This window comes from Cimex lectularius, unplaced genomic scaffold, assembly GCF_000648675.2.
Source record: "Cimex lectularius strain Harlan isolate CLEC.00 unplaced genomic scaffold, Clec_2.1 scaffold11, whole genome shotgun sequence".
NCBI classification, from domain to species: Eukaryota; Metazoa; Arthropoda; class Insecta; order Hemiptera; family Cimicidae; genus Cimex; species Cimex lectularius.
In genome coordinates this window covers 1,338,470-1,362,524 of record NW_019392673.1, presented here as the reverse complement: position 1 = coordinate 1,362,524, position 24,055 = coordinate 1,338,470, and the positions used below count along the sequence as shown (strand labels likewise).

General features: G+C 35.1%; 1 protein-coding gene and 1 non-coding gene across 3 annotated transcripts in view; both read left to right on the top strand.

Moving 5' to 3' along the window:
* The window catches only part of LOC106669459 (muscarinic acetylcholine receptor M3), a 350,439-nt gene that overhangs the window by 181,477 nt on the left and 144,907 nt on the right, over nucleotides 1–24,055 (top strand). The gene's annotated exons all lie outside the window — the stretch shown is intronic.
* On the top strand, nucleotides 15,160–15,260 carry Trnay-gua. The gene is made up of 2 exons: nucleotides 15,160–15,196; nucleotides 15,225–15,260. It is a non-coding gene; the product is annotated as a tRNA-Tyr (tRNA).

Genomic DNA, 24,055 nt, shown 5'->3' with positions numbered 1-24,055 from the left:
AACACAGAAAGAAAGTATTGACCAAATAAACCAGGTATTTCTTCTTGTTTCCCTCATATTCCGCCGAATAAAACAAAATGAAGTGCGTAAATACGGTTTATTTTTTTCCATCTTGGCAAAAGTAGGAACTAGCATTGTCGAGAGGAATGAATAATAATTCAAGTTTATCGGATAAAGAAAAATCTCGTATTTTTAAAGGCATATCGCACACCCACAAGAAAAGTGACATAATTCAGAAAAAGAAAATTTTACAGGAGAGACAGATGGACGTTTATTTTTTCCACTTATGTAGTAAGCATACGCAATTCCGGTTGTTGGCAATAAAAACTCATGATTCATCAATATTGCATTTCGTTTATCCAAGGCTTCACGATAACGCAAAACTTTGAAAATCCAGCTGTACTACCATTAAAATACCTTTTTGTGTTGTGACACTTTTCTTGCATATATTGGCTCTCAGTAAATTAAGTTGGTTTGTTTCCTCGATAATGATGGCCAATAAATGACTTGTGTATTTATTGACAACAAACAAACCTAACAAACAAGCATAATGATCCATGTAGTAAGTTTTACTAAGATTATTTTTGACCCAAACTTATGTGCTTTCCTCTTTGAGTGAGGGCTAATTAGTTTTTTAAAATACAAATTAATTATTAAAATAAAGGTTATTGATTAAACATAGTGTAATTAAAACATACAAAAAATTGTTGAACCTATAAAATAATGTTTTTCAATTAATTAATCTTTATATAAGGTATTGGTTGAGAGAAAAAAGTCAGTGCCACGAGCAGGATTCGAACCCACAACCCTCGACTAGATACGCCGCTGCTCTACCACTTGACCTATCGTGACCTCGATCCACTCGGACACTAACTTCCCATCTCAACCCCACCTTTTGAATTTTCCCTCCTTTTTGCCATTTTACAAATGTCGTGTAATCTATTTGATTCTCGGCGACAAATGAAATGGCCACGGAGAGCTTTAGTGAAGGTATACTTCATGTTAACTTATTAAATTCACTAGTTTTCGTGGCCCGCTTGAACAATTAATATCTTTCAATTAATTAAGGTTTTTACTTGAGATAAAAAAGTCAGTGTCTCGAGCGGGATTCGAACCCACGACCTTCTGCTAGATACGCCGCTACTCTACCACTTGAGCTATCGTGACTTAGATCTACTCGGACTTTTTATCTTAAATAAACACCTTAATTAATTGAATGATATTAATTGGTCAAGTGGACCACGAAAACTAGTGAATTAAAACACTATGTTTGAAAAGATTTCCTGACTCAAAAAGTTGAGTAGCGGCGTATCTAGCCGAAGATCGTGGGTTCGAATCCCGCTCGTGCCATTGACTTTTTTATCTCAACTAAAAAACTTAATTAATTGTAATATATTAATTGGTCAAGGGGACCACGAAATTAGTGAATTTATGTGTATAAAGTTGTTCGCCGTTTTTCTACGGCGTTCTTGTTCTAGCTGTAACACCGAAAGAAAGAATTGAACAAATAAACCAGGTATTTCTTCTTGTTTCACTCATATTTCGCCGAATAAAACAAAATTAAGTGCGTAAATCTAGATATGCCACTTTTTGTGAATGGAGACAATGCCTCTCAGCCAATTCAAAAGTTGCACATGGTGCTGCCTAACAGCTAAGAGTCCATCGCACACCCGAATGCTTCAAAAAACTAAATAATCCGGTTTTTAGAATTTTTCGACTTGTGTCACTTTTCTTTGGGCGTACGATATTATTATAACAGGTTTTAATTATCTTTATTATTTTTAAAAATAATAACTTTAGACCACACAGGTAAAGTAAAATCACAATGTACCTCCTCAACTTACCTGTAACTCCACTAGTATTCGCGGTCATTTAATTAAGGTTTTTAGTTGAGATAAAAAAAAAGTCAGCGTCACGAGCGGGATTCCAACCCACGACCTTCGGCTAACTATGCCGCTGCTCTACCACTTGAGCTATCGCGACTTTGATCCACTCTGACACTAATTTCTCATCTCAACCCCACCTTTTGAGTTTTCTCTCCTTTTTGCCATTTTTCAAATGTCGTGTAATCTATTTATCCGTAATCTAGTCGAAGATCGTGGGTTCGAATCCCGCTCGTGACGCTGACTTTTTCATCTCAACTGAAAACCTTACCTGTAACAAACATTTTATGTAACGATGAATAAAATATTTTGATCATTTATCATACGGTTTATTTTTGTTCCATCTTGGCAAAAGTCGGAACTGGCATTGTCGAGAGGAATGAATAACAATTCAAGTTTATCGGATAAAGAAAAATATTTTTAAAGGCATATCATACACCTACAAGAAAAGTGACATAATTCAGAAATTTTTTTCTACTTATATATTAAGTATACACAATTACCGTTGTTGGCAATAAAAACTGTCATGATTCATCAATATTGTCTTTCGTTTATCCAAGGTTTCACGATAGCGCAAAACTTTAAAAATCCAGCTTTTCAATACTTATAAAATACTTTTTTGAGTTGTGTCACTTTTTTTGCATATATCTCACTAATTTAAGTTGGTTTGTTTCCTCGATAATGACGGCCAATGAATGACTTAAGGGGTATTTATTTTTTTGTGATAGTAATTGAAGAAGAAGAAAATTAACTTTATTCTGGGACTGGTGTCCCCTAAGAATAATTTACATGAAATGAATAAAGGAAATTCCTTCAATGAAGTTAAAAGTAAAAAAAAAAAGATAGACATCTTGGCACAATGTATACCAATAAGGCAGGACAGAAGAAAAAATTACGAGAATATTTAACAAAAATAACAAATGTTAACGTGAGGTCTCTGCTTGGAGGGAGAAGAGGTGATTATACTGGTGAGATTTAAAGGATGAAAAGGAGGCAGCGTGACGAATAGAAAGGGGACGGGAGTTCCAGAGTTTAGGGGCTCGGGTCAGAAAGGATCTTTCGAATGGTTGTATGTTGCGGAAGGATAAGATCGATTGGGGATGGACTGGAAAAGAATTTTTAATTGACAATAGGTTTAATTGACAATATACAAACCTAACAAACAACATAATGATCCGTGAAGATACTTGAACCAAACTTATGTGCTTTCCACTTTGAGTGAGGGCTAATTAATTATTTAAAATACAAAATTAATTATTAAAATACAGGTTTTATTGTTGATTAAACATAGTGTAATTAAAACATTCAAAAAATTGTTGAACCTATAACATAATGTTTTTTAAGTAATTAATCTTTATATAAGGTATTGGTTGAGATAAAAAAAGTCAGTGTCATGAGCGGGATTCGAACCCACGACCTTCGGCTAGATACGCCTCTACTCTACCACTTGAGCCATCGTGACTTCGATCGGCCACTAACTTCCCATCTCAACCCCACCTTTCGAATTCTCCCTACTTTTTGCCATTGTTCAAATGTAGTGTAATCTATTCGATTCTCGGCGACAAATGATATGGCCACGGAGATCTTTCGTGAAGATATACTTCATTTTACTTATTAAATTCATTATAGTTCGTGGTCCGATTGACCGAATAACGTTTTTCAATTAATTACTATTTATATACGGTATTAGTTGAGATACAAAAGTCAGGGTCACGAGCGGGATTCGAACCCACGTCCCTCGGCTAACACTGCTGCTCTACCACTTGAGCTATCGTGACTTCGACCACTCGGACACTAACCTCCCATCTCAACCCCATGTTTTTGAACTTTCCCTCCTTTTTGCCATTTTTCAAAAGTCGTGTAATCTATTTGATTCTCGGCGACAAATGAAATGGCCGGGGAGGGCTTTAGTGAAGGTATACTTCATTTTAACCAATTAAGAGAGCAGCGGCGTATCTAGCCGAAGATCGTGGGTTCGAATCCCGCTCGTGACACTGACTTTTTTATCTCAACTAAAAATCTTAATTATGTAATTGAGAGATATTAATTGGTCAAGCGGACCACGATAACTAGTGAATTTTATAAGAATATTATGTTTGGCATTTATTGTATATCTAAAACCGCCTCTCCTAAGGTTGACTCGTGGAAATTCAATTTTGGGTTTTCGCGTAAATGTCCAACGTAAGAAAAAGTGATCTATACTTCTAAAATGGAAAAATAAAATAATTCTAGAATCAGTATACTACTTTGCTGTTAAAATGAAGAGAAAAACGCAGCATAAAAACTAGGATGTCAGATTCAATTAAGGACATACAATCTTCTTTTTACGCATAAAATATAATTGTGATAATTCAGTATTTTTAACGTTTTGATTTTCTGTAACATTTTTGACCTGCACTTTGAAGCTGAGCTTTCATGCTGTCCAGATTTGTTATTGAAAGCTGAAGAGCCAGAACTATCATTACAGGTCAAAATTTTTTTCCTCATCCGTTAGCAAAATGCAATGAGAAGATCTAATATCAATAACACGTTTCCTTAAGTGGAATTTGAGAACTGACAGACTTCATTGTCATTATTGATGGCAGTTTTCTTCTTGTTGGTTGTTAACAAATTTAGAATCTGTTTGTCCACGTGATGTGAAAGTCATTTTTACAAATTTTTAAAATTAAATTAATTAATACAATGCTCCAAGTTGCGATTATTGATCCTTTGACACGCAGGAATTGTTTATTAAAAAGTTTCGTCGGTTAGAGATAGATTATAACAACTGTGCTACTTTTCTGGACAAATAGTCACGCCGTTGCTGTAAAATTCAACACAGAACTAAGATGTAACCCCTTTGGGTATTTGCTTGACCTCAAAAGGTGTACCAAAAATTTATGGTCCGGCTCTTTCGCCAGTTTTAAATTTAAAAAAAATAACAAAACAAAATCTCAACTCAAAATGTATTTACAAATAAAATTTCAACTTCAAATTTTAAAGAAACAAAATACGTTTTCTGGGACAAATACAAAAACCTTGAATAACTAAGGGGGAGCCTTGACTCACCTTGAAAGAAAATTTCTAATTAAAATCGTCTGGACAGCACCAAAGACAGGGCAGGAGTGAGTTCCCCCGCTCTGATCATAAGAGACGGAAAAGATAATCCGCCCCCGCCCCTGCCCATGGGTACTGGCGATTAGAGGCGTGACAAAGATATGCCACTTTTTGTGAATGGAGACAGTGCCTCTCAGCCAATTCAAAAGTTGCACATGGTGCTGCCTAACAGCTAAGAGTTCATCGCACACCCGATATCAAAAACTAAATAATCCGGTATTTAGAAATTTTGGACTTGTGTCACTTTTCTTGTGAGTGTACGATATTATTATTACAGGTTTTAATGATCTTTATTATTTTTAAAAATAATACCTTTAGACCATACAGGTAAAGTAAAACCACAATGTCCTTCTCAACTTACCTGCAACTCCACTAGTTTCCGCTTGACCAATTAATATCTTTCAATTAATTAAGGTTTTTAGTTGAGATAAAAAAGTCAGTGTCAGAAGCGGGATTGGAACCCACGACCCTCAGCTAAATACGCCGCTGCTCTACCACTTGAGCTATCGTGACCTCGATCCACTCGGACACTAACTTCCCATCTTAACCCCACCTTTTGAATTTTCCCTCCTTTTTGCCATATTTCAAATGTCGTGTAATCTATTTAGCCGTAATCTAGCCGAAGATCGTGGGTTCGAACCTCTCTCGTGACGCTGACTTTTTCATCTCAACTGAAAACCTTACCTGTAACAAACATTTTATGTAACGAAGTATAAAATATTTTGATCATTACTCTACTTTTTTTTGTGTTTACAACGTTTTTAAGTTAATAATTAACAATGATTTTGTAATGATTTATCAAAATTTACCAATTAATTTTAAAACAGAAGGTAATCGAAACAAATTTAATTAATTAACTCTAGAAATTAATTAGTTTTAAGTGAATGATATTATCTACAATCCTGATGCATGATGAATAGTTAGCCGTATAGACTTGCTGGGAACAAGAATAACAATTTTTCGCTCTCCTTTATTTTTATTTTTTTAATTAGCATTTCCATTTTAAAGAAAACAATGCGGGAATGAAACGGGTTGAATAAATTGTATTGTTGTTCCTTTTTCTGACGCAGACACGATCGTAGTATAATATCGTTCCATTTCCATTTTGAGCTCGGTTCAACATTCATTATCTCGCGCATTCTTCCTGGTTTTTTCCACTTTTCTCTTGGGAACGTAACGCCGTTTACCGTTATTCTTTGAATGAATTAAAAAAAAAAAATGCTGGTTCCAAGCATTTTAAAATGATATGACGCCGCGTTACATCAGTACGACATCAGTGTTGACCACATGAAATTAGTGTGTTATTGTGATAAGTCAAGAATGATGAAAATTAAGTAAAAAATAATTTAACGATGAGCTGGATTATCGACCTGTTGGAAACATGAAATTTTTTCGTTTCCTTTGTTCCTCTCGTCGAAGAGGGTTTGTTTTTTGATCTTTGATCTTAATGTAAAATAATTTAAATGTAAGATAAGTTGATTGTATACATGTACATATAAGAAACACACTGTGATCGCATGTACCTGAAAACAAAAAAGGAGGTTTTTCTAGTCTTTTAGACTTTTTACGAGGTAACCTTTTCTCGACCACATTTTTAATTTTTTATTGTACTTATAGTTGTAATTTTTAATTATTAACTTATTCAATTTTAAATAATGTTCAGATGCTGAGCACCAAAAAAACGTAATGTACTTCTGTGCCCAAGACACCATGTCTTTTTATTTCTCCATTATGGTTTAAGTAAGATATTTCAAATTTTCAATTTTTGTGCAATTTATATTTTCATGTTTTTAATTGTTTTTTTTTTTTTATATGATAATAAAACAGGCCCTGATGGTGACAGTATAAAAACTGTCGAAAGCTCGGCGAAAACCGAAAGGAAGTTTTTCTCTGTGTTGACCTCTTCCGTAGATCCTCCGAAAAAACTTCACAAAAATAATTAAAAATAATTAAATTACCTGATGATTATTTGGAAATCTGAGATTCGGTCTGGTGTGATGTAGATTTCAGAAAAACCTTTTCTTTATCGTGCCAACGTTTCGATCTTTATTGAGATCATCTTCAGGGCCTGGGATTTACAAACATTGTTTAAATTTAACAAATACATGTAGGATGTGGAAAAAAGTAAATTTATACAATGCAAAAAAATATATTTTTTATATTCAATCAAAGAATTTCTACTCACTCAAAGTGGTTGTTTTCTGCGTAATTGTGCCATTCTTGCGAGTCGTGTTGAGACTGCCCGTGAGATAATGCTGTTTTATGTTTATGTTCCAACAGCTAAATTAATTACTGATGTAGACTTTGCAATCCAAAAGTCCACAAAAACAGAAGAAAAGATATAACACGATCAAAATGCATTAACACAATAACAAATAACTTACAACACATCACTACAAATCAACACAACATATCTCAACAAACATAAACCAAAACCAAAAATTTTCTTAAAAATAATCCTGACACTCTCATTCTTTCTGCTGATAAAACAAAACAAACAGTAGCAATCGGCAAAAAAGAGTACAAGGAAAAAAATGAACAAAACTAACAACGACACAAACACATACAGCACAATAAAATCGGACCCAACACCTTCTCTCATCAAACAGATAAACAAAATTCTCCAAGAAATATAAACATAAAACAGCAATATCTCACTGGCACTCTCAACACGACACGCCAGAATGGCACAATTACGCAGAAAACAAATACTTTGAGTGAGTAGAAATACTTTGATTGTATATAAAAAAAATATTTTTTGCATTGTATAAATTCACTTTTTTCCACATCCTACATGTATTTGTTAAATGTACACAATGTTTGTAAATCCCAGGCCCTGAAGATGATCTCAATAAAGATCGAAACGTTGACACGATAAAGAAAAGGTTTTTCTGAAACCTACATCACACCAGACCGCATCTCACGATTTCCGAATAATCATCGACTAATGTAGATTAATTTTTGACCTCTTGATCTGTACATAAAACTAAAAATACAAAAGGCTGATTTTCTTAAGTGAAAATCAAAACCATTTAAAAACAAATCTAATTACATTTCATGAAATAATGAAAAAGTCAGTATCGTGTCGCTGTTGTTTTCAAAAGGTTTTATTTGTCGCTCCAGCTCTGATGGAAAGAAAAATCATTAAACAGTCGGTCAAACAAAATAGGCCTCAGAGACGATTGCTTTATGGCCGTGAAAAGCTTTCTAATTAAACCAACGTTGATTATCCCAGACTACAAAAGGAAAGACTTCAGAGAGGGAAAAAATTCGGATCGCATTACGTAATTTGCACAAAAGCTGAACAAACTCTCGTGTTTGATCTCTTTTTCACCCTTTCCACCCGATCATTTAATAATGAAACACCACCAATTTTGATAAAATATGCATGGGTGTAATAGTGGATTGTCTTAGGCCGGGAAATCTTTCTCCGCCCGGAAAGAGAGTTCATGAATAAGAAAATCTCTTTTCGTTTTTATTTCATCTCCCATGGAGATGGTTTGAAATAGGGAGGAGGAGGTGAGAGGCGAGGGCTGACTCCGTTCTAAGGGTCTGGAGTGTCGTTTAAGGACGAAGGACATATCCTGACCGATTCAAGGGTGCCATCAAACCTTTTATAGTGGTAACAATCGGTTTCCATCCGAGGACGAGACCAGCAGTTACAATTGGCAATAGGCCGTTATGTATGGGTGGCCATGTCAAAAAAATAAACCGTAATGGAAAATGTGACTACATCGCGTTGATAAGAAATATTTTAGTTTTAACCACGGTAACGAAAAACGTAAGTTAATTCCACTACGCTTCGGTTGAACGCGTAAAAAATTGACTTATTACAAAACAATATTTCACAAGCACTGTAAAATCCATGGTATAAAGTGAAAAACTGCGTGCGAAATATACACGATAAAACTTGAGATTGAGCAGGTCATTTTGGTCGATTTTGCTTTTTTGGTTTGTTAGGCAGGTTTCGCTATTTGTCCACTTTCCTTGACGGTCAATGTTATTTCGCCAATACTGTTATTTTATTAGTTCTTCAGATGTGAATAGTTGAACCAATCAACTTCGTGCAGTTTCATTTTTTCCGAATATTTTTTCTATCTTCGCTGTTTGTCACTTCTTACTAATTAGACTATATGCTATTAATGCGTTAATTTGCCAATAATATCTTTCTATAATTTATTAAAATGTCAAGATCCTGTAGTTTGATCGTTTCAGGTCATTTTGGTATCCACGCTTTTTAGGCCTGTCAGACACTTGTCACAATCACGCCAATATTCAGTAGTGCCAATACTTTTTACAATCTGTAAATCATGATGAGTTGATCAAAGTCGAGGTCGAGTAGGGTAGTCGGTTCCGATCATTTTGGTCGACCCATCCTTGTTCTAGTCCGTCAAACGTATTTCGACATTTGTCAACATTTCAGTACTTGAAATATCTGTCCTTTGTATTAATTTTCTAAAAGTTTTTTTTTTACAAGTTCGTAAAATGTGATGAGTTGAAGAAAGTCAAGGTCAAGTAGGGTAGTCGGTTCCGATCATTTTCGTCGACCCATCCTTGTTCTAGTCCGTCAAACGTATTTCGACATTTGTCAACATTTCAGTACTTGTACTATGTCACTTCTATTAATTTTCTAAAAGTTTCTTTTTACAAGTTGGTAAAATGTGATGAGTTGAAGAAAGTCAAGGTCGAGTAGGGTAGTCGGTTCCGATCATTTTGGTCGACCCATTCTTGTTCTAGTCCGTCAAACGTATTTCGACATTTGTCAACATTTCAGAACTTGGACTATCTGTCCTTTGTATTAATTTTCTAAAAGTTTCTTTTTACAAGTTCGTAAAATGTGATGAGTTGAAGAAAGTCAAGGTCGAGTAGGGTAGTCGGTTCCGATCATTTTCGTCGACCCATCCTTGTTCTAGTCCGTCAAACACATTTCGACATTTGTCAACATTTCAATACTTGTAGTAAGTCACTTCTATTAATTTTCTAAAAGTTTCTTTTTACAAGTTCGTAAAATGTGATGAGTCGGGCAAGTCAAGGCAATGCATTCTTTCCAATCATTTTGTTGAGCCTGGGAGTCATTTCTACTGCCACCCATCTCCAGCGGTGACCTAGCTAGATTTATGTATATTCTATTTCATTGTATAGATTCCTAAAAAGATTATGGGTAGGAAATAAATTGACTTTTTCACAATCGTTTTTTATTTCCCACCCATTATCTTATGATGGAGTTCTACAAAATCAGGATGGTCATAATTAAAAAAAGGTTTGTAAAAGGTGGAAACTGTGTGTGTCGGCTTATCTTTCTCTGTCTGAGTCTAAAATAATCGCAAAGAATGAAACAAAATTTAAAAATATAAGATTTCTATGGTTTTTCTTTGAAAAAGGTATTATTTTCAATCAGTGTAGTGACAAGTCGACTAAGCTGCTTTAACATCTAAATTTGTTTGAAAAATTTAAAAAATTATTATTTTTTAATATTATTAAGCTCTAATAGAAAGATCGACCAGTTTGACACATCTTTAATTTGTTCCAAAATTCGACTAAGTAATCGGGACTTTCATTTCAGGTTTTTCTGTTTATTCTTCAATAAATATAACAAAAAGGCATTACTCTCTGTTCATTCCAAATATTAAATAACTAACGGGTATCCTGGGCCTTCTTTGTAGCGAAACACGTCAGGTTCGTTTCTGCCACAATGGCCGGCTTAGATATTCTTATGTGCCATTCCTTGTCCACGACTGGGAACGGCGGCATTACAAGGCTTCCTCTTCTTACATGCCAGTGTTGCAACGCTCCCTTCATAGAGACTTAGACGGCTCTTTGTAAGAGGATTTCCTTTAAACCCAAACGACATATTGAAATCCCATCCGGAGATCCGCCACAGCAGGATTGATACGAAAAAAGTAAAGTTTCGTTGTTGTTTTTTTCTAATAGAAATCTGTAGTCATTGACGGTGAATATAGAAACGGATATGGAATTTTAAAAAGTTAATTAATGAATTGACTAAAAATTGTCCAACTTCGATGAGTTTATATGTGTTCAGTTTAGAAAGAAGATATTTGCTAAAATTTTAGACGATAAATAGAATATACAACAAAACAAAGTTTTAGTCAAAAAGAGAAAATAAAAAATAAAGATACAGGGTGTCCTTTTTTAGATGGCCCGGCTGAATTTCTCTTGGACGAATGACGCTATAAAACATACATGTTATTTTATTATTTATTTTTTAGTCTAGTGTCAAATTGTTACTTTTTTTGAGAAAATTATCTACCCCTACATAACCCAGAAACCTCAATTGATGAACTGCGACAAAGGGTAGAAAATGCTTGCCAATCCATCTCCCCTGACTCTGTCACTCTGAGCACCGGCAAAAAGAGGTTAAAAAGAACAAATTTTTGCATCTTTACGTAAGGCAGGCAGTTCGAGCATAAAATGCGATTAATAAATTAATTAATAAATACATTTTTTTCAAACTTATTGCTATAACTTTGTCATTTTTTGACCAATTTAAAATCCGATTGTATTGTTTTAAGCTTTCAATTAATTAAGGTTTTTAGTTGAGATAAAAAAGTCAGCGTCACGAGCGGGATTCGAACCCACGATATTCGGCTAAATACGCCGCTGCTCTACCACTTGAGCTATCGTGACTTCGATCCACTCGGACACCAACTTCCCACCTCAACCCCACCTTTTTGAATTTTCCCTCCTTTTTGCCATTTTTCAAATGTCGTGTAATCTATTTCATTCTCGGCGACAAATGAAATGGCCACGGAGAGCTTTAGTGAAGATATACTCATTTTAATTTACTAAATTCACTAGTTTTCGAGGTCTGCTTGATCAATTAATATCATTCAATTAATTAAGGATTTTAGTTGAGATAAAAAAGTTAGTGTCACGAGCGGGATTCGAATCCACGATCTTCGGCTAGATATGCCGCTGCTCTACCACTTGAGATTCGTGACCTCGATCCAATCGGACACTAACTCCCATCTCAACCCCACCGTTTTGAATTTTCCCTCCTTTTTGCCATTTTTCAAATGTCGTAAAATCAAATTTGTCGCCGTAATCCAATCCGATTACACGACATTTGAAAAATGGCAAAAAGGAGGGAAAATTCAAAAGGTGGGGTTGAGGTGGGAAGTTAGTGTCCGAGTGGATCGAAGTCACGATAGCTCAAGTGGTACGAGCAGTGGCGTATTTAGTCGAAGGTCGTGGGTCCGAATCCCGCTCGTGACACTAACTTTTTTATCTCAACTAAAATCCTTAATTAATTGAAAGATTAAAATTAACAATTCCCAGAATTTTAGAATGGAATATCTTTTGTCGCGGACCTCTGGCCAAATACAGCACAGATTGCTTGATTGATTTTCCACCCAGCCAGTTAATCAGTTTTATTCTTAAGTCCATTAATATAATGTTGATACATCAGATATGTGAAAATATGAAAATGAGATTGTATTTTCTTTTGGTGACTAGATTTTTTGATTTTCCACTTTCTTATTCGTTTAACTTCAGACTTAATAACTATTTTATCTGGAGATAACAAGTCTGACAATCATAGATCAGAACAAGGATCACGCGGGGGTCAAACACACGATAGTTTCTTTTCCAGAAAGGTTTTTCATCCTATCCTCATTGTTTGTTTTCATTCAAGAATATATTTCAATTAGTAAACGTACGGTTGTTTTTGTCTGCATCATTTCTAAAAGAACAATAGCAAAGAAGGCTTTTTCAAGACTTAAGTTTTATACTTTAACCCTCTGTTGACAACCATCGCAACAAGTGGCTCGTGTGGCTTCACCGTGCGATTAACTTTTGATGAGAGCGTGGTTTCATCATTTCTCAGAATATTATTATATATTCCATGTTCTAGTATGAATGTTATATTGAAATTCTACAAAACGATACACGTCCTGTTTCAAATTCATATTGATGGTAAAGGATGGGTTCGGGATAACTATAATTCCGGAAAGCCGGATGATTCTTGTCCTTCGCAAATTTATAAAATAAACGTTCAAATTTAATCTAATGTAATAGGTTCGCCAAGCGAAACAGATTCAAAATCATGATAAATATATTTTACGTAATATCTGGACGTAGTGGATCGAAGTCACGATAGCTCAAGTGGTGGAGTAGCGGCGTATCTATCCGAAGGTCGTGGGTTCGAATCCCGCTCCTGACACTGACTTTTTATCTCAACTAATATCCATAATTAATTGGAAGATATTAATTGGTCAAGCTGACCACGAAAATTAGTGAAATTAATTTTAATTTTTTCTTATCGGGTGTTGGCAATAAAAGAGATCATATAAAGCTGGATTCGAACCCGGGACCTTTACCGTACATGATGAGCACCGTGTTTCAACGTCCAAACCGTTGCGGGCACCAACAACCCCTTTTTTTAATTAGAAATAAATTTTTTTCTACATTTGAAATATATCTAGTTCATTTTCTGCCCGTAAAGTATTACTTGCTAGAAATTATAGGAAAAAATTTAATTTTCTTTATTAATGCGTAAATAACATTTAAAATGGATGAGAAAAAATTATAATATCCATAGGAGGCAGATATGAACAACCCTGTCATGATGTCTTCCGACATTATCAATTGTATTAAAATCTGGAGACCTAGCTGGGCATTCAAAACTTTATTTTTTTATTATTTATTTATATTTTTGAAAAACAGCTTTTACCATTTTATTGCATACAAGAGCAGTGTCCTGCTCGAATACAAATTATTCACTCGGTGTTGTTTCTGAGTACCTTGTTAATTGATTTTCTATTAATTCTAGATATTTGAAACTGTTAATTAATAATACTAGAAACAAAAACAATGTCTGTTTTCTATTGTTACTGGTGCCATCCCATAACATAAACTTACAGCACCTACATGCCTTTTCGAAAAGGCCATTTCTTGTTTTAGAGGTCGAGGAAATCATAGGCAACAACCTTGACCTCGGTATGGTCTGGATGAAAAAACAAATTCAATTGTTATCTGCCATGCTTGCGACCTATTTTAAGGTCATCATTAGGGTAAAACAATCTTAAAGATGTTCAGTTTCAATATTGCCAAGGACTGTAACAGTGTACAGAAGTGTTACAATTATTGGCAATGTTGTGTGTGAGAATATTAAGATTGTTTTACCTTGTTAATAATTAAATCCATTACAGTTCGTGGTCCGATTGTCCAATTAACTTTTTTCCATTGATTAATATTCATGAAAGATATTGGTTGAGATAAAAAAGTCAGCGTCACGAGCGGGATTCGAACCAACAACCCTCGGCTAAATGCTCCGCTGCTCTACCACGTGAGCTATCGTGACTTCGATCCACTCGGACACTAACTTCCCATCTCAACGCTGTCTTTTCCATTTTCCCTCCTTTTTGCCATTTTTCAAATTTCGTGTAATCTATTTTATTATCCCGATAGAATTTGTTAACAGAATTAAAGAATTATGAAACTTAGTTTATATCTGAACTGAGGTACGGAGGAGTGATGAAGTAACCAGATCCCCTCAGACCGACACGTCCAGACGTCCGCTCATCATCATGATCAGCATTTCTTTAAAATAGTATAAAAACCCTAATCCCCAATGCGATAACCTTCTCCCCGTCACTCTGTCGGTTTAAACTGAAACATTGTACAGTTTTGATAATAAAGTTTCTTTTTTTTAAAAGTCTTCTTTGAGCGATTGCTTAACTTTCATGTCGTGAAAAAGAATTCCCTAAACTAAAATAGCCCATTGTTTTTACCTTGTACCAGTGGTCTAGAAGAGAAAACGGTAAAACCGTGGTTGGCATTTTAACCCACTCTTTCCTTTTCTCACACTTTCACTATTTCTCAAAAGACCAAGAAAACCATAAAATAAATTAAAGAAAATAACATATAGACTAAAAATGCCAACAGGAATAACCTGACCAGGTGCAAATGATCATCTCAACATTTTATTTCCCAATTAAATTATTTCAAACTTTGTCTTCCCTCCGTGTTTTTTTCGGTACACTTTATAACACAAATACACTTGATGAAAATTATGACCGTGAAAAGTAAGGATGCCAAGTTGTTGGGCTATAGCTCTGATTTAATGAAGAAATATTCCTGTAAATTTTTATTGAAGTAATAAAAACAATCCGGTCACGACGAATCGAAAGTCGTTTAGATGATTTAACGTTGTGCTATCACCCCTCTGGTAGCTCAGTTGGTAGAGCGGTGGACTGTAGTCGGTCGTTGCATAACGGAATAACAGTTATCCATAGGTCGCTGGTTCAAATCCGGCCCGGAGGACATTTTTTTTTTTTTTACTGACAATGGAAAATCCAAATAAATATTTTTATTAATCTTATTCAGAAAAACGGAAAAGTGAAAAGAATGGATTATGTTCTTTTTCCAAGTTAAAGTTAGTCGAGGTCACGATTGCTCATGGGAGTAGAGCAGCGGCGTATTTAGCCAAGGGTCATGGGTTCGAATCCCGTTCGTGACGCTGACTTTTTATCTCAACCAGTACATGTTAATATCCTTAAAATAAGTCGGGGATTTTCAATCGTCAGAAACAAGAAGCTTAGATGGACACTGGTTCCCAGGAAAGTTTAGCTTGTAATGAATGTTTATTTAGATTTTAAGATAATTCAGGTTCATTTAGTGTGTATGTTGGTTATCATATTGTTAAATTGTTCCTGTAGAAAATTAAGCTTGATGTATGTTTAGTATTTTAGTTTCCTTCGGAATAGGTGTGTTTTGTTTTGTTTCCTGATGTAAATATTGTGTTCTATTTACTTAGTCAATTTTAATTGTATTGAATTTTCTTTGATTTATTTTTTTTCCTTTACGGTTCGCTGTTTCCGTGTCATATTAAACAGCGCGAAGCCAATTTTTAATTTAATATTACAATGAGTAACCCCGCCCGTCACAACAGAGCGAAGCCGGCAAATTCTCGGCGTAAAGCGGCCCATAGACGGTCAATATTATTGTACAATATAGATTGCACAATAATTTGACGGTTGCCCCTTAACGTTCAATAATATTGTATAAAATTTTGTTTGTGCAATGAACTTAAATAGTTTGAAGGCCATATTGAAGTTTGTGCAATATTTTCTTTGTACTTCACAAACTGAGTGATATTGCGCAATAATGCCAACAGACGGTGCAATATATTCCAGGTTGTACAATATATTTTCAACTTTTCGTCAATCATGCAACGTATTGCACAAACTTTCAATATCGTCTACACACGATCAATTAAATTGCACAACCCAAAATATTATATATCAAGCCGTTTAAGAATATAATATATATATATATATATATATATATATATATATATATGATACACCTGGGTTTTTCATGTTTGTGTAGTCTTCTGTAATTTTTTAAAATTTATTTTATTTCTCTACATGTAACACAGTGTAACATGTAATTAAGGTATATATAAGACCCAAAATAGCCTATGTATCACTAAACTGGTGGGCATACATTAAGCATAACAAAAACTATGTATCACAGGGGCAATGAACAACTCCTACAAGTACTCTAGTAACTTTGCTAAACCTACCTTCACTGGAAACATTCATACAAGGGGAAGCAAGGAAAAGTTCATTTTGGCTCCGAAAACATTCAAACTGGATGGGAACTGAACAATTCACCCATACAACCGTAATTAATAAAAACAGACACCCATTGTTAGAAATGGGGACGGAAAAAAATATTTTTTTTATATTTTATTTTTGTTATTCAATCAAAGTGTTTACTCACCCAAAGAAAATAAGAGAAATATAAAAATATTTTTTTTGCATTGTATAAATTCACTTTTTTCCACATCCTACACATATTTGTTAAAGTTAAACAATGTTTATAAATCCCAGGCCCTGAAGATGATCTCAATAAAGATCGAAACGTTGGCGCGTTAAAGAAAATGTTTTTCTGAAACCTACATCACACCAGACCGCATCTCACGATTTCTGAATAATCATAATATAAATTCATTTTTTTTCACTTCTTACATTTATTTGTCAAATTTAAACACTGTTTATAAATCCCAGGCCCTGAGGATGCTCTCGATAAAGATCGAAACTTTGGCACGAAAAAGATAATGTTTTTCTAAAACCTACTTCACACTAAACCGCATCTCAGGATTTCTGAATAATTATTGACTAACGGTCACTGAACACCACACAAAAATACTAATAACCTTTAAGCCAAACGCTTTTTGTGGCATACTGATATCGTCTTGGATTCGTAATCGGAACATCGGCGAAAAGTATCGTTGCCCTGACAACTGTTCATAATCCGTTCCTGAGACTCGTATTCCGGTGGATTAGACGCTTAATCCCCGAGCATTACAATTCGGACCCTTCGTATTGTTCAAGTGGTGCGGTCTCTGGCGGAATAAGATCGATGATTCATTGCTTCCACTCGGTTTAAGCCAATAAACCGGCTTTCTTATCCACTTACGCTGAGTCTGGGGAAAAATCCGTGTCTTTGTTTTTACCAAGATTCTTTATTGGTTCACCCCTTTTCCCTATTGTTGGATATCTCGTGAAATAGTTTGAAACGCCTAATAAGATGGAAATAATTGAATTATACCGGGTGATGCGCTATTCGTACGACAAAGTTCAAAAATTCAAAGTAATTTGGTTGTTCCCTATGTTTATTGTCTCTTTTATTTTTTACGTTGAATTTTTCTTTCTTTTTGTGCTTTTTTCATAGTTTAAGTTGGGTTTTACAACTTTTGCATTGTTGTCCTTTTTTTCACTTCACTCTTTATTTTCCATTTCCTATGTGTTTTTGTTTTTCTCCCTTTTTGAACGTTTTTGTAAAAGTTGGGAAATAAATTTTGCCCAAGTCAAAAAGTTGAGTTACTAGATTAACTCCAGTCCAAATTTTTCACACCACTTTTTTCCCAATTAGTATAAAATTTCAAAAATAAGTATAAAATATTTTGGTTCGTTATAATAAAACAAAAGGGTATCTATGGTGCAAAAACCCTAAATCTTTCAAAAATTGATTATTTTAAAATTTGCAAAAAAAAATCAATTTGCATCCTCATTGGAAAAATTTAAGGCAGAACTTGACAAATTTTATAACTTCTTCGTTCAATCCGCTAGAAAGTTTAATTTTATTTCTTTTTATTTATTTTTTTGTTTTTCCCAGCTAAATGTTATGGTCATTGCTGGCTCCTCGCATATTTTTCCTTCTCACAAATAATATGTATTCTTTTCTGCATTTTTCATCTTTTTTTCTTTTCGTATACGTTTGGTTGCTAGACGAACCATATGTTTATGTTACTTATCTTCCACATGCAAGATTCCTAGAACACACGTTACAAAAATACACTTTCATGCTACTTTAAGATTTTAATGTAATCTATATTTGGCAGGTCTCAGAGTACAAATGACCCAGAGTTCGCACCCCTATAAATAACTGGCAGTCGGCTAGGTGGGAGTCGCCTCGCTAACCACTATTCACGATTCATACGCCAATAAACACGTTCATTCTGAGTAACCTTTCATGTCGTATTTACAATTAAAATTGGCAAGACACAGTGAATTTTTATTGCCCAGCAGCGTTTCGCCATCCCATCACACACCACTTATTCCTTAATCTAACTAACCGAAGTTTTTGACTAGTATGCGGAGTAGTACATACTCGTCGGTAGAGCCGTCAACTCATGATTAACCACTCACGATAATAAATACATTCACACTGGATTAGAAGGCTTATTGAACGAAGAAATTATGAAATTTGCCAAGCTCTGACGTGAATTTTTCCTATGAGGTTACAAATTTTTTTTATAAATTTGAAATTTAGCTTTTTAAGAGATTTAGTGTTTGTTTTTTACCATATAAACCCTTTTCTTTAATTACATCGAACCCAAATGCAGAAATTTTATGCCAATTGGGAAAAAAAAGTGGTGACAGTGAGAAAAATTGGAAATGGAGTTAATCTAGTAATTCAACTTTTTCACCTGAGCAAAATTTATTTCCCAACTTTTACAAAACTCCCAAAAAGAAAGAAAAACAAAAACACAAATAAAATGGAAAATAAAGAATAACGAGAAAAAATGAACAACAATGCAAAAGTTGTAAAACCCAAGTTAAACTATGAAAAAAGCACAAAAAGAAAGAAAAATTCAACGTAAAAAATAAAAGAGACAATAAACAGGGAACAACCAAATTACGTTGAATTTTTGAACTTTGTCGTACGAATAGCGAATCACCCTGCGTAATTCGATTATTTCCATCTTATTAGGCGTTTCAAACAATTTCACGAGATATCCAACAATAGGGAAAAGGGGTGAACCAATAAAGAATCTTGGTAAAAACAAAGACACGGATTTTTCCCCAGGTTCGGCGTAAGTGGATAAGAAAGCCGGTTTATTGGCTTAAACCGAGTGGAAGCAATGAATCATCGATCTTATTCCGCCAGAGACCGCACCACTTGAACAATGCGAAGGGTCCGAATTGTAATGCTCGGGGATTAAGCGTCTAATCCACCGGAATACGGGTCTCAGGAACGGATTATGAACAGTTGTCAGGGCAACGATACTTTTCGCCGGTGTTCCGATTACGAATCCAAGACGATATCAGTATGCCACAAAAAGCGTTTGGCTTAAAGGTTATTAGTATTTTTGTGTGGTGTTCAGTGACCGTTAGTTGGTGATTATTTGGAGATCGTGAGATGCGGTTTAGTGTGAAGTAGGTTTTAGAAAAACATTATCTTTTTCGTGCCAAAGTTTCGATCTTTATCGAGAGCATCCTCAGGGCCTGGGATTTATAAACAGTGTTTAAATTTGACAAATAAATGTAAGAAGTGAAAAAAAAATGAATTTATATAATGATTATTCAGAAATCGTGAGATGCGGTCTGGTGTGATGTAGGTTTCAGAAAAACATTTTCTTTAACGCGCCAACGTTTCGATCTTTATTGAGATCATCTTCAGGGCCTGGGATTTATAAACATTGTTTAAGTTTAACAAATATGTGTAGGATGTGGAAAAAAGTGAATTTATACAATGCACAAAAAATATTTTTATATTTCTCTTATTTTCTTTCGGTGAGTATACATTTTGATTGAATAACAAAAAAAAAATAAAATAATAAATATTTTTTTCCGTCACCATTTCTAAGAATGGGTGTCTATTTTTATTAATTACGGTTGTATGGTCGAATTGTTTAGTTCCCATCCAGTTTGAATGTTTTCGGAGCCAAAATGGACTTTTCCTTGCTTCTTCTTGTATGAATGTTTCCAGTGAAGGTAGGTTTAGCAAAGTTACTAGAGTACTTGTAGGAGTTGTTCATTGCCCCTGTGATACATCGTTTTTGTTATGCTTAATGTATGCCAACCAGTTTATTGATACATATGCTATTTTTGGTCTTATATATATACCCTAATTACATGTTATACTGTGTTTCATGTAGAGAAATAAAATAAATTTTAAAAAATTCCAGAAGACTACACAAAGATGAAAAACCCAGGTGTATATATATATATATATATATATATATATATATTCTTAAACGGCCCATAGACTATCAATATTATTGCACAATATTTTGGGTTGTGCAATTTACATATAATATATATGTATATATTTACGCCGAAAATTTGCCGGCTTCGCTCCGTTGTGACGGGCGGGGTTACTCATTGTAATATTAAATTAAAAATGGGCTCCGCACTGTTTAATATAACACGGAAACAGCGAACCGTAAAGAAAAAAAAATAATTCAAAGAAAATTCAATAAAATTAAAATTAACTAAGTAAATAGAACACAATATTTACATCAGGAATCAAAAGAAAAAACTATACCAAAGAGCCATTAAAACGCCCTTAAAAATTAATAATAATAATAACCTTTCCAAAGGAAACTAAAATACTAACCATACATCAAGCTTAATTTTCTACAGGTAACAGTTTAACAATATGATAACAAACATACACAATAATGACCTGAATTATCTTAAAATCTAAATAAACATTCAATACAAGCTAAACTTCCCTGGGAACCAGTGTCCATCTAAGCTTCTTGTTTCTGACGATTGAAAATCCCCGATTCCAGGAAAATGTGGAGCACCTTCTCCAAAGTTGGGTGGGTCCGCTGTCGCCGTCGTCGACCAAGGAATTCATAATTTTCTAATGATCCGGCCAGGCCTTAGGGATCTCCGACTCGACGCACACCCCACCTCCCTTCGACCCTCTAACCTCCACTCATCCTAAATCCTAGGCCATCTTAATTTTTGATTGACCCACCGCCAACTTTAGTTTCGGAGACATTATAATTTAGGAGGCATCTCCGGTTAAATAATAATAATACATACATACATATACTGTTACGAACGTAACAATATTAACCTCAACGGCCCTGGTGGTTAAACTAATAAAAAAAAAAATCAACGTAAAAACACAGTGTTTTTTAACAAAAAATTAAATTGAAATTCTAAAGAAGTGCCTTTTTAAAGGAAATTTAACCCATTTTCTTTGATGTCCTCAAAAATGAATAATTCAAGACCTACGAGTAGATTTATGACGAAAACTGTAGATAGTTGAAAAAACATAAAATGATGAATATCTGATGACATAAATGACAAGTAAGTGAATCACCCTGTTTATTACGATTAAACAGTGAATGATCTAATATTTACAGGGTGTAAGGGTGATAAACTCTCGGATCTTGGCCCGTGTTCGTGGTTCGAATTCTACCGCCAGGGGCCTTTTTTTCGCGCTATCTAAGCTGCCCCCTCCCCCTAAACAAAGTACGCACATGAGATAATAATGTTCCCTAGCTCATATGAGTTCAAAATATATATTTATAAAGATCCTTCGAGTGTCAGAAAAAGAGATGAGATGTCTCTATAATCCTTCCATTGGAAAACACCAAGGTGGAATGCGCGCCCCGCGAGGCGAATTTTTATTGGATGCCACCCGCCGCCCGTCGTACCATTTCGAAATGCGGTACTCGTCATAGATGTCTACTCTGTCCCGTCGAGAGGGGAAGGCATCCCTAGTCTGAAAAGGCATAAAAATAATAAAAAGGAGGAAAACCTAATGGTATATCGAGCCGGGGGCCGTTTGTTTATTCAACAGCGGGGACGGTTGGAAAAGAAGAAAATGAAGTGGAACGCCCCCGGCCGTTGAAATAAACAGTGGATAAGGTTGCGTAAACCGGTGTTTAGACAACAGATAGAAACAGGGTGCTGGTGAATAGTGGAAGAAGTCGAAACCGTTTTAGGCACATCGCGGTCCCGCTCCTCTTTGAATAATGCAAATCATCCTCTTTGAAACTGTCTCACTAAAGGATTTCTTTTCACCTTCTTGATATTTTTTTAAAGGATGACGAACCGTATTAAAATCAACCTTTTATCAACTCGAAATGAACCTTTGGACGTATCAACCGAGTATCATTTCGATCCGGCAATTTATATTGAAAGAGATAAAAGCAACCATCCGAATACACACAAAATAATAGTTTAAATCCTTTTTCCGGCGCTTTTCCTACATTGTGTTCGTTGAGAGTTATGTTAAAAGTTAATAACTCACATATTCGAAGAGGGGTAATTCATGGCAACACAGTGTCCACCCCGATAACAACGTTTGTTCCTGAACAGAGTGTTTACATGACCAGGTAATCTGCGCCTTCATTAGTTCTACAGGGCATTTATTGGACATAATTTGCATAATTGTATAAATCAGATGCTTCAATTACTAACAAATTAATATAGATTACTTTTGGTTTTTTACACTAAAGAACAGATTGACACACGAACACTTTTGGGCCAAGGCCAGCATATGTGTGGGCATGATGTATCCTACTTAGTTGAAGGGTTTCTGGCTGTACATAGAGAGCGCGTAGAAATACCACCCGATATAAAAATTGTGCTTGTTACAGCTTTGTTACTGCGGCTGCACGTACGTTGGCGGTAGCTCAGTGGAGAAGGGGGGGGACGTGTTGAAGGGAGAGACAAGTGATGGTCGGTGAGGAGGTGAAAGTTTATTTATAGGTGTTACGTTGAGCGCCACGGTATTTTTGGGGAAGGATAAATACCGAATCCAGTGGATAAAAAGGAAAAGAAGAGTAGAACAATAGGAAGAAAGGGAAAAGGAAGGGTAGCGATGTAGCGCTTCTGGCTCTCTTCTTTCTGATGGCGTTTCCAACCAGGGTTATGATGGGTGCTAAATGGTGAAGTTCTTCCTTTAGGAATCCTTAACGGATTAATTTCTATCCGAATTAATTCGTTAACACAAGCAAGATATCTTAAGGTATTATCTTACTTAAGGTTTAAAACTACGATTGAAAAAAAAATGAATACTAATCACAACTATTCTATTTACAAGTACATAGACAAATCCTTTAAATTAAAAGCTAACAAAAGGCCGAAACTTATAGCTAATGTCTCTAGTCCAGAATTATCAGGCCTGATAAGAAATTGGAAATGTACCAACTCACGGGATCACTCCTCACTTGCCGGGATCAGCCCCTTCCTCTTCGTAGGAACTCTTCGATCAGCCCGACTAGGTTCACAAACCACACACACACATACACTTTATAAAAAAACAATATTTTCTTTTCCTCGCGGAGACCACCTCTTCCTCGGAACGTCTATATCCAACTGACTTTCCTTGCTTTTGTTTTCCTTTGTTTTTTTTTCAGTCTCGGAACCAGTGCCCTCCCGATCAGGATCTTGCAGGCCGCGAATTGCTTCCTGCTTCTCGCACTTCTCTTCTCGGTTCGTCCCGCCACTATTTAAGCTTAATTAATTTTTTTCCCGAGAAGAAGGAAAAAAATGTAATATGCTCGATCACAGCAGTATTTTGGTATTTTGTTCCGTGTTTGGAGGAACAACTACTGTTTTATTCTCTATGTTACTTTAGTAATATCTCGTCTTATGTTTCTTTGTGTATATTGAACATGAATTTATGTAATTAGGAAACAAAGTATTTAAAAGAGAACGATAGTGTAAATGGGTTTGAATTTAAAAACTGATTGCGTTGGGGGCTGAAAGGGCCTAGTTGTTGGTAGCGCCTGGAGTCCAACCTCGGTGACGGAACGGAAAAAACGTGCGTGCGCGAGCATGTGTGTGTGTATGTGT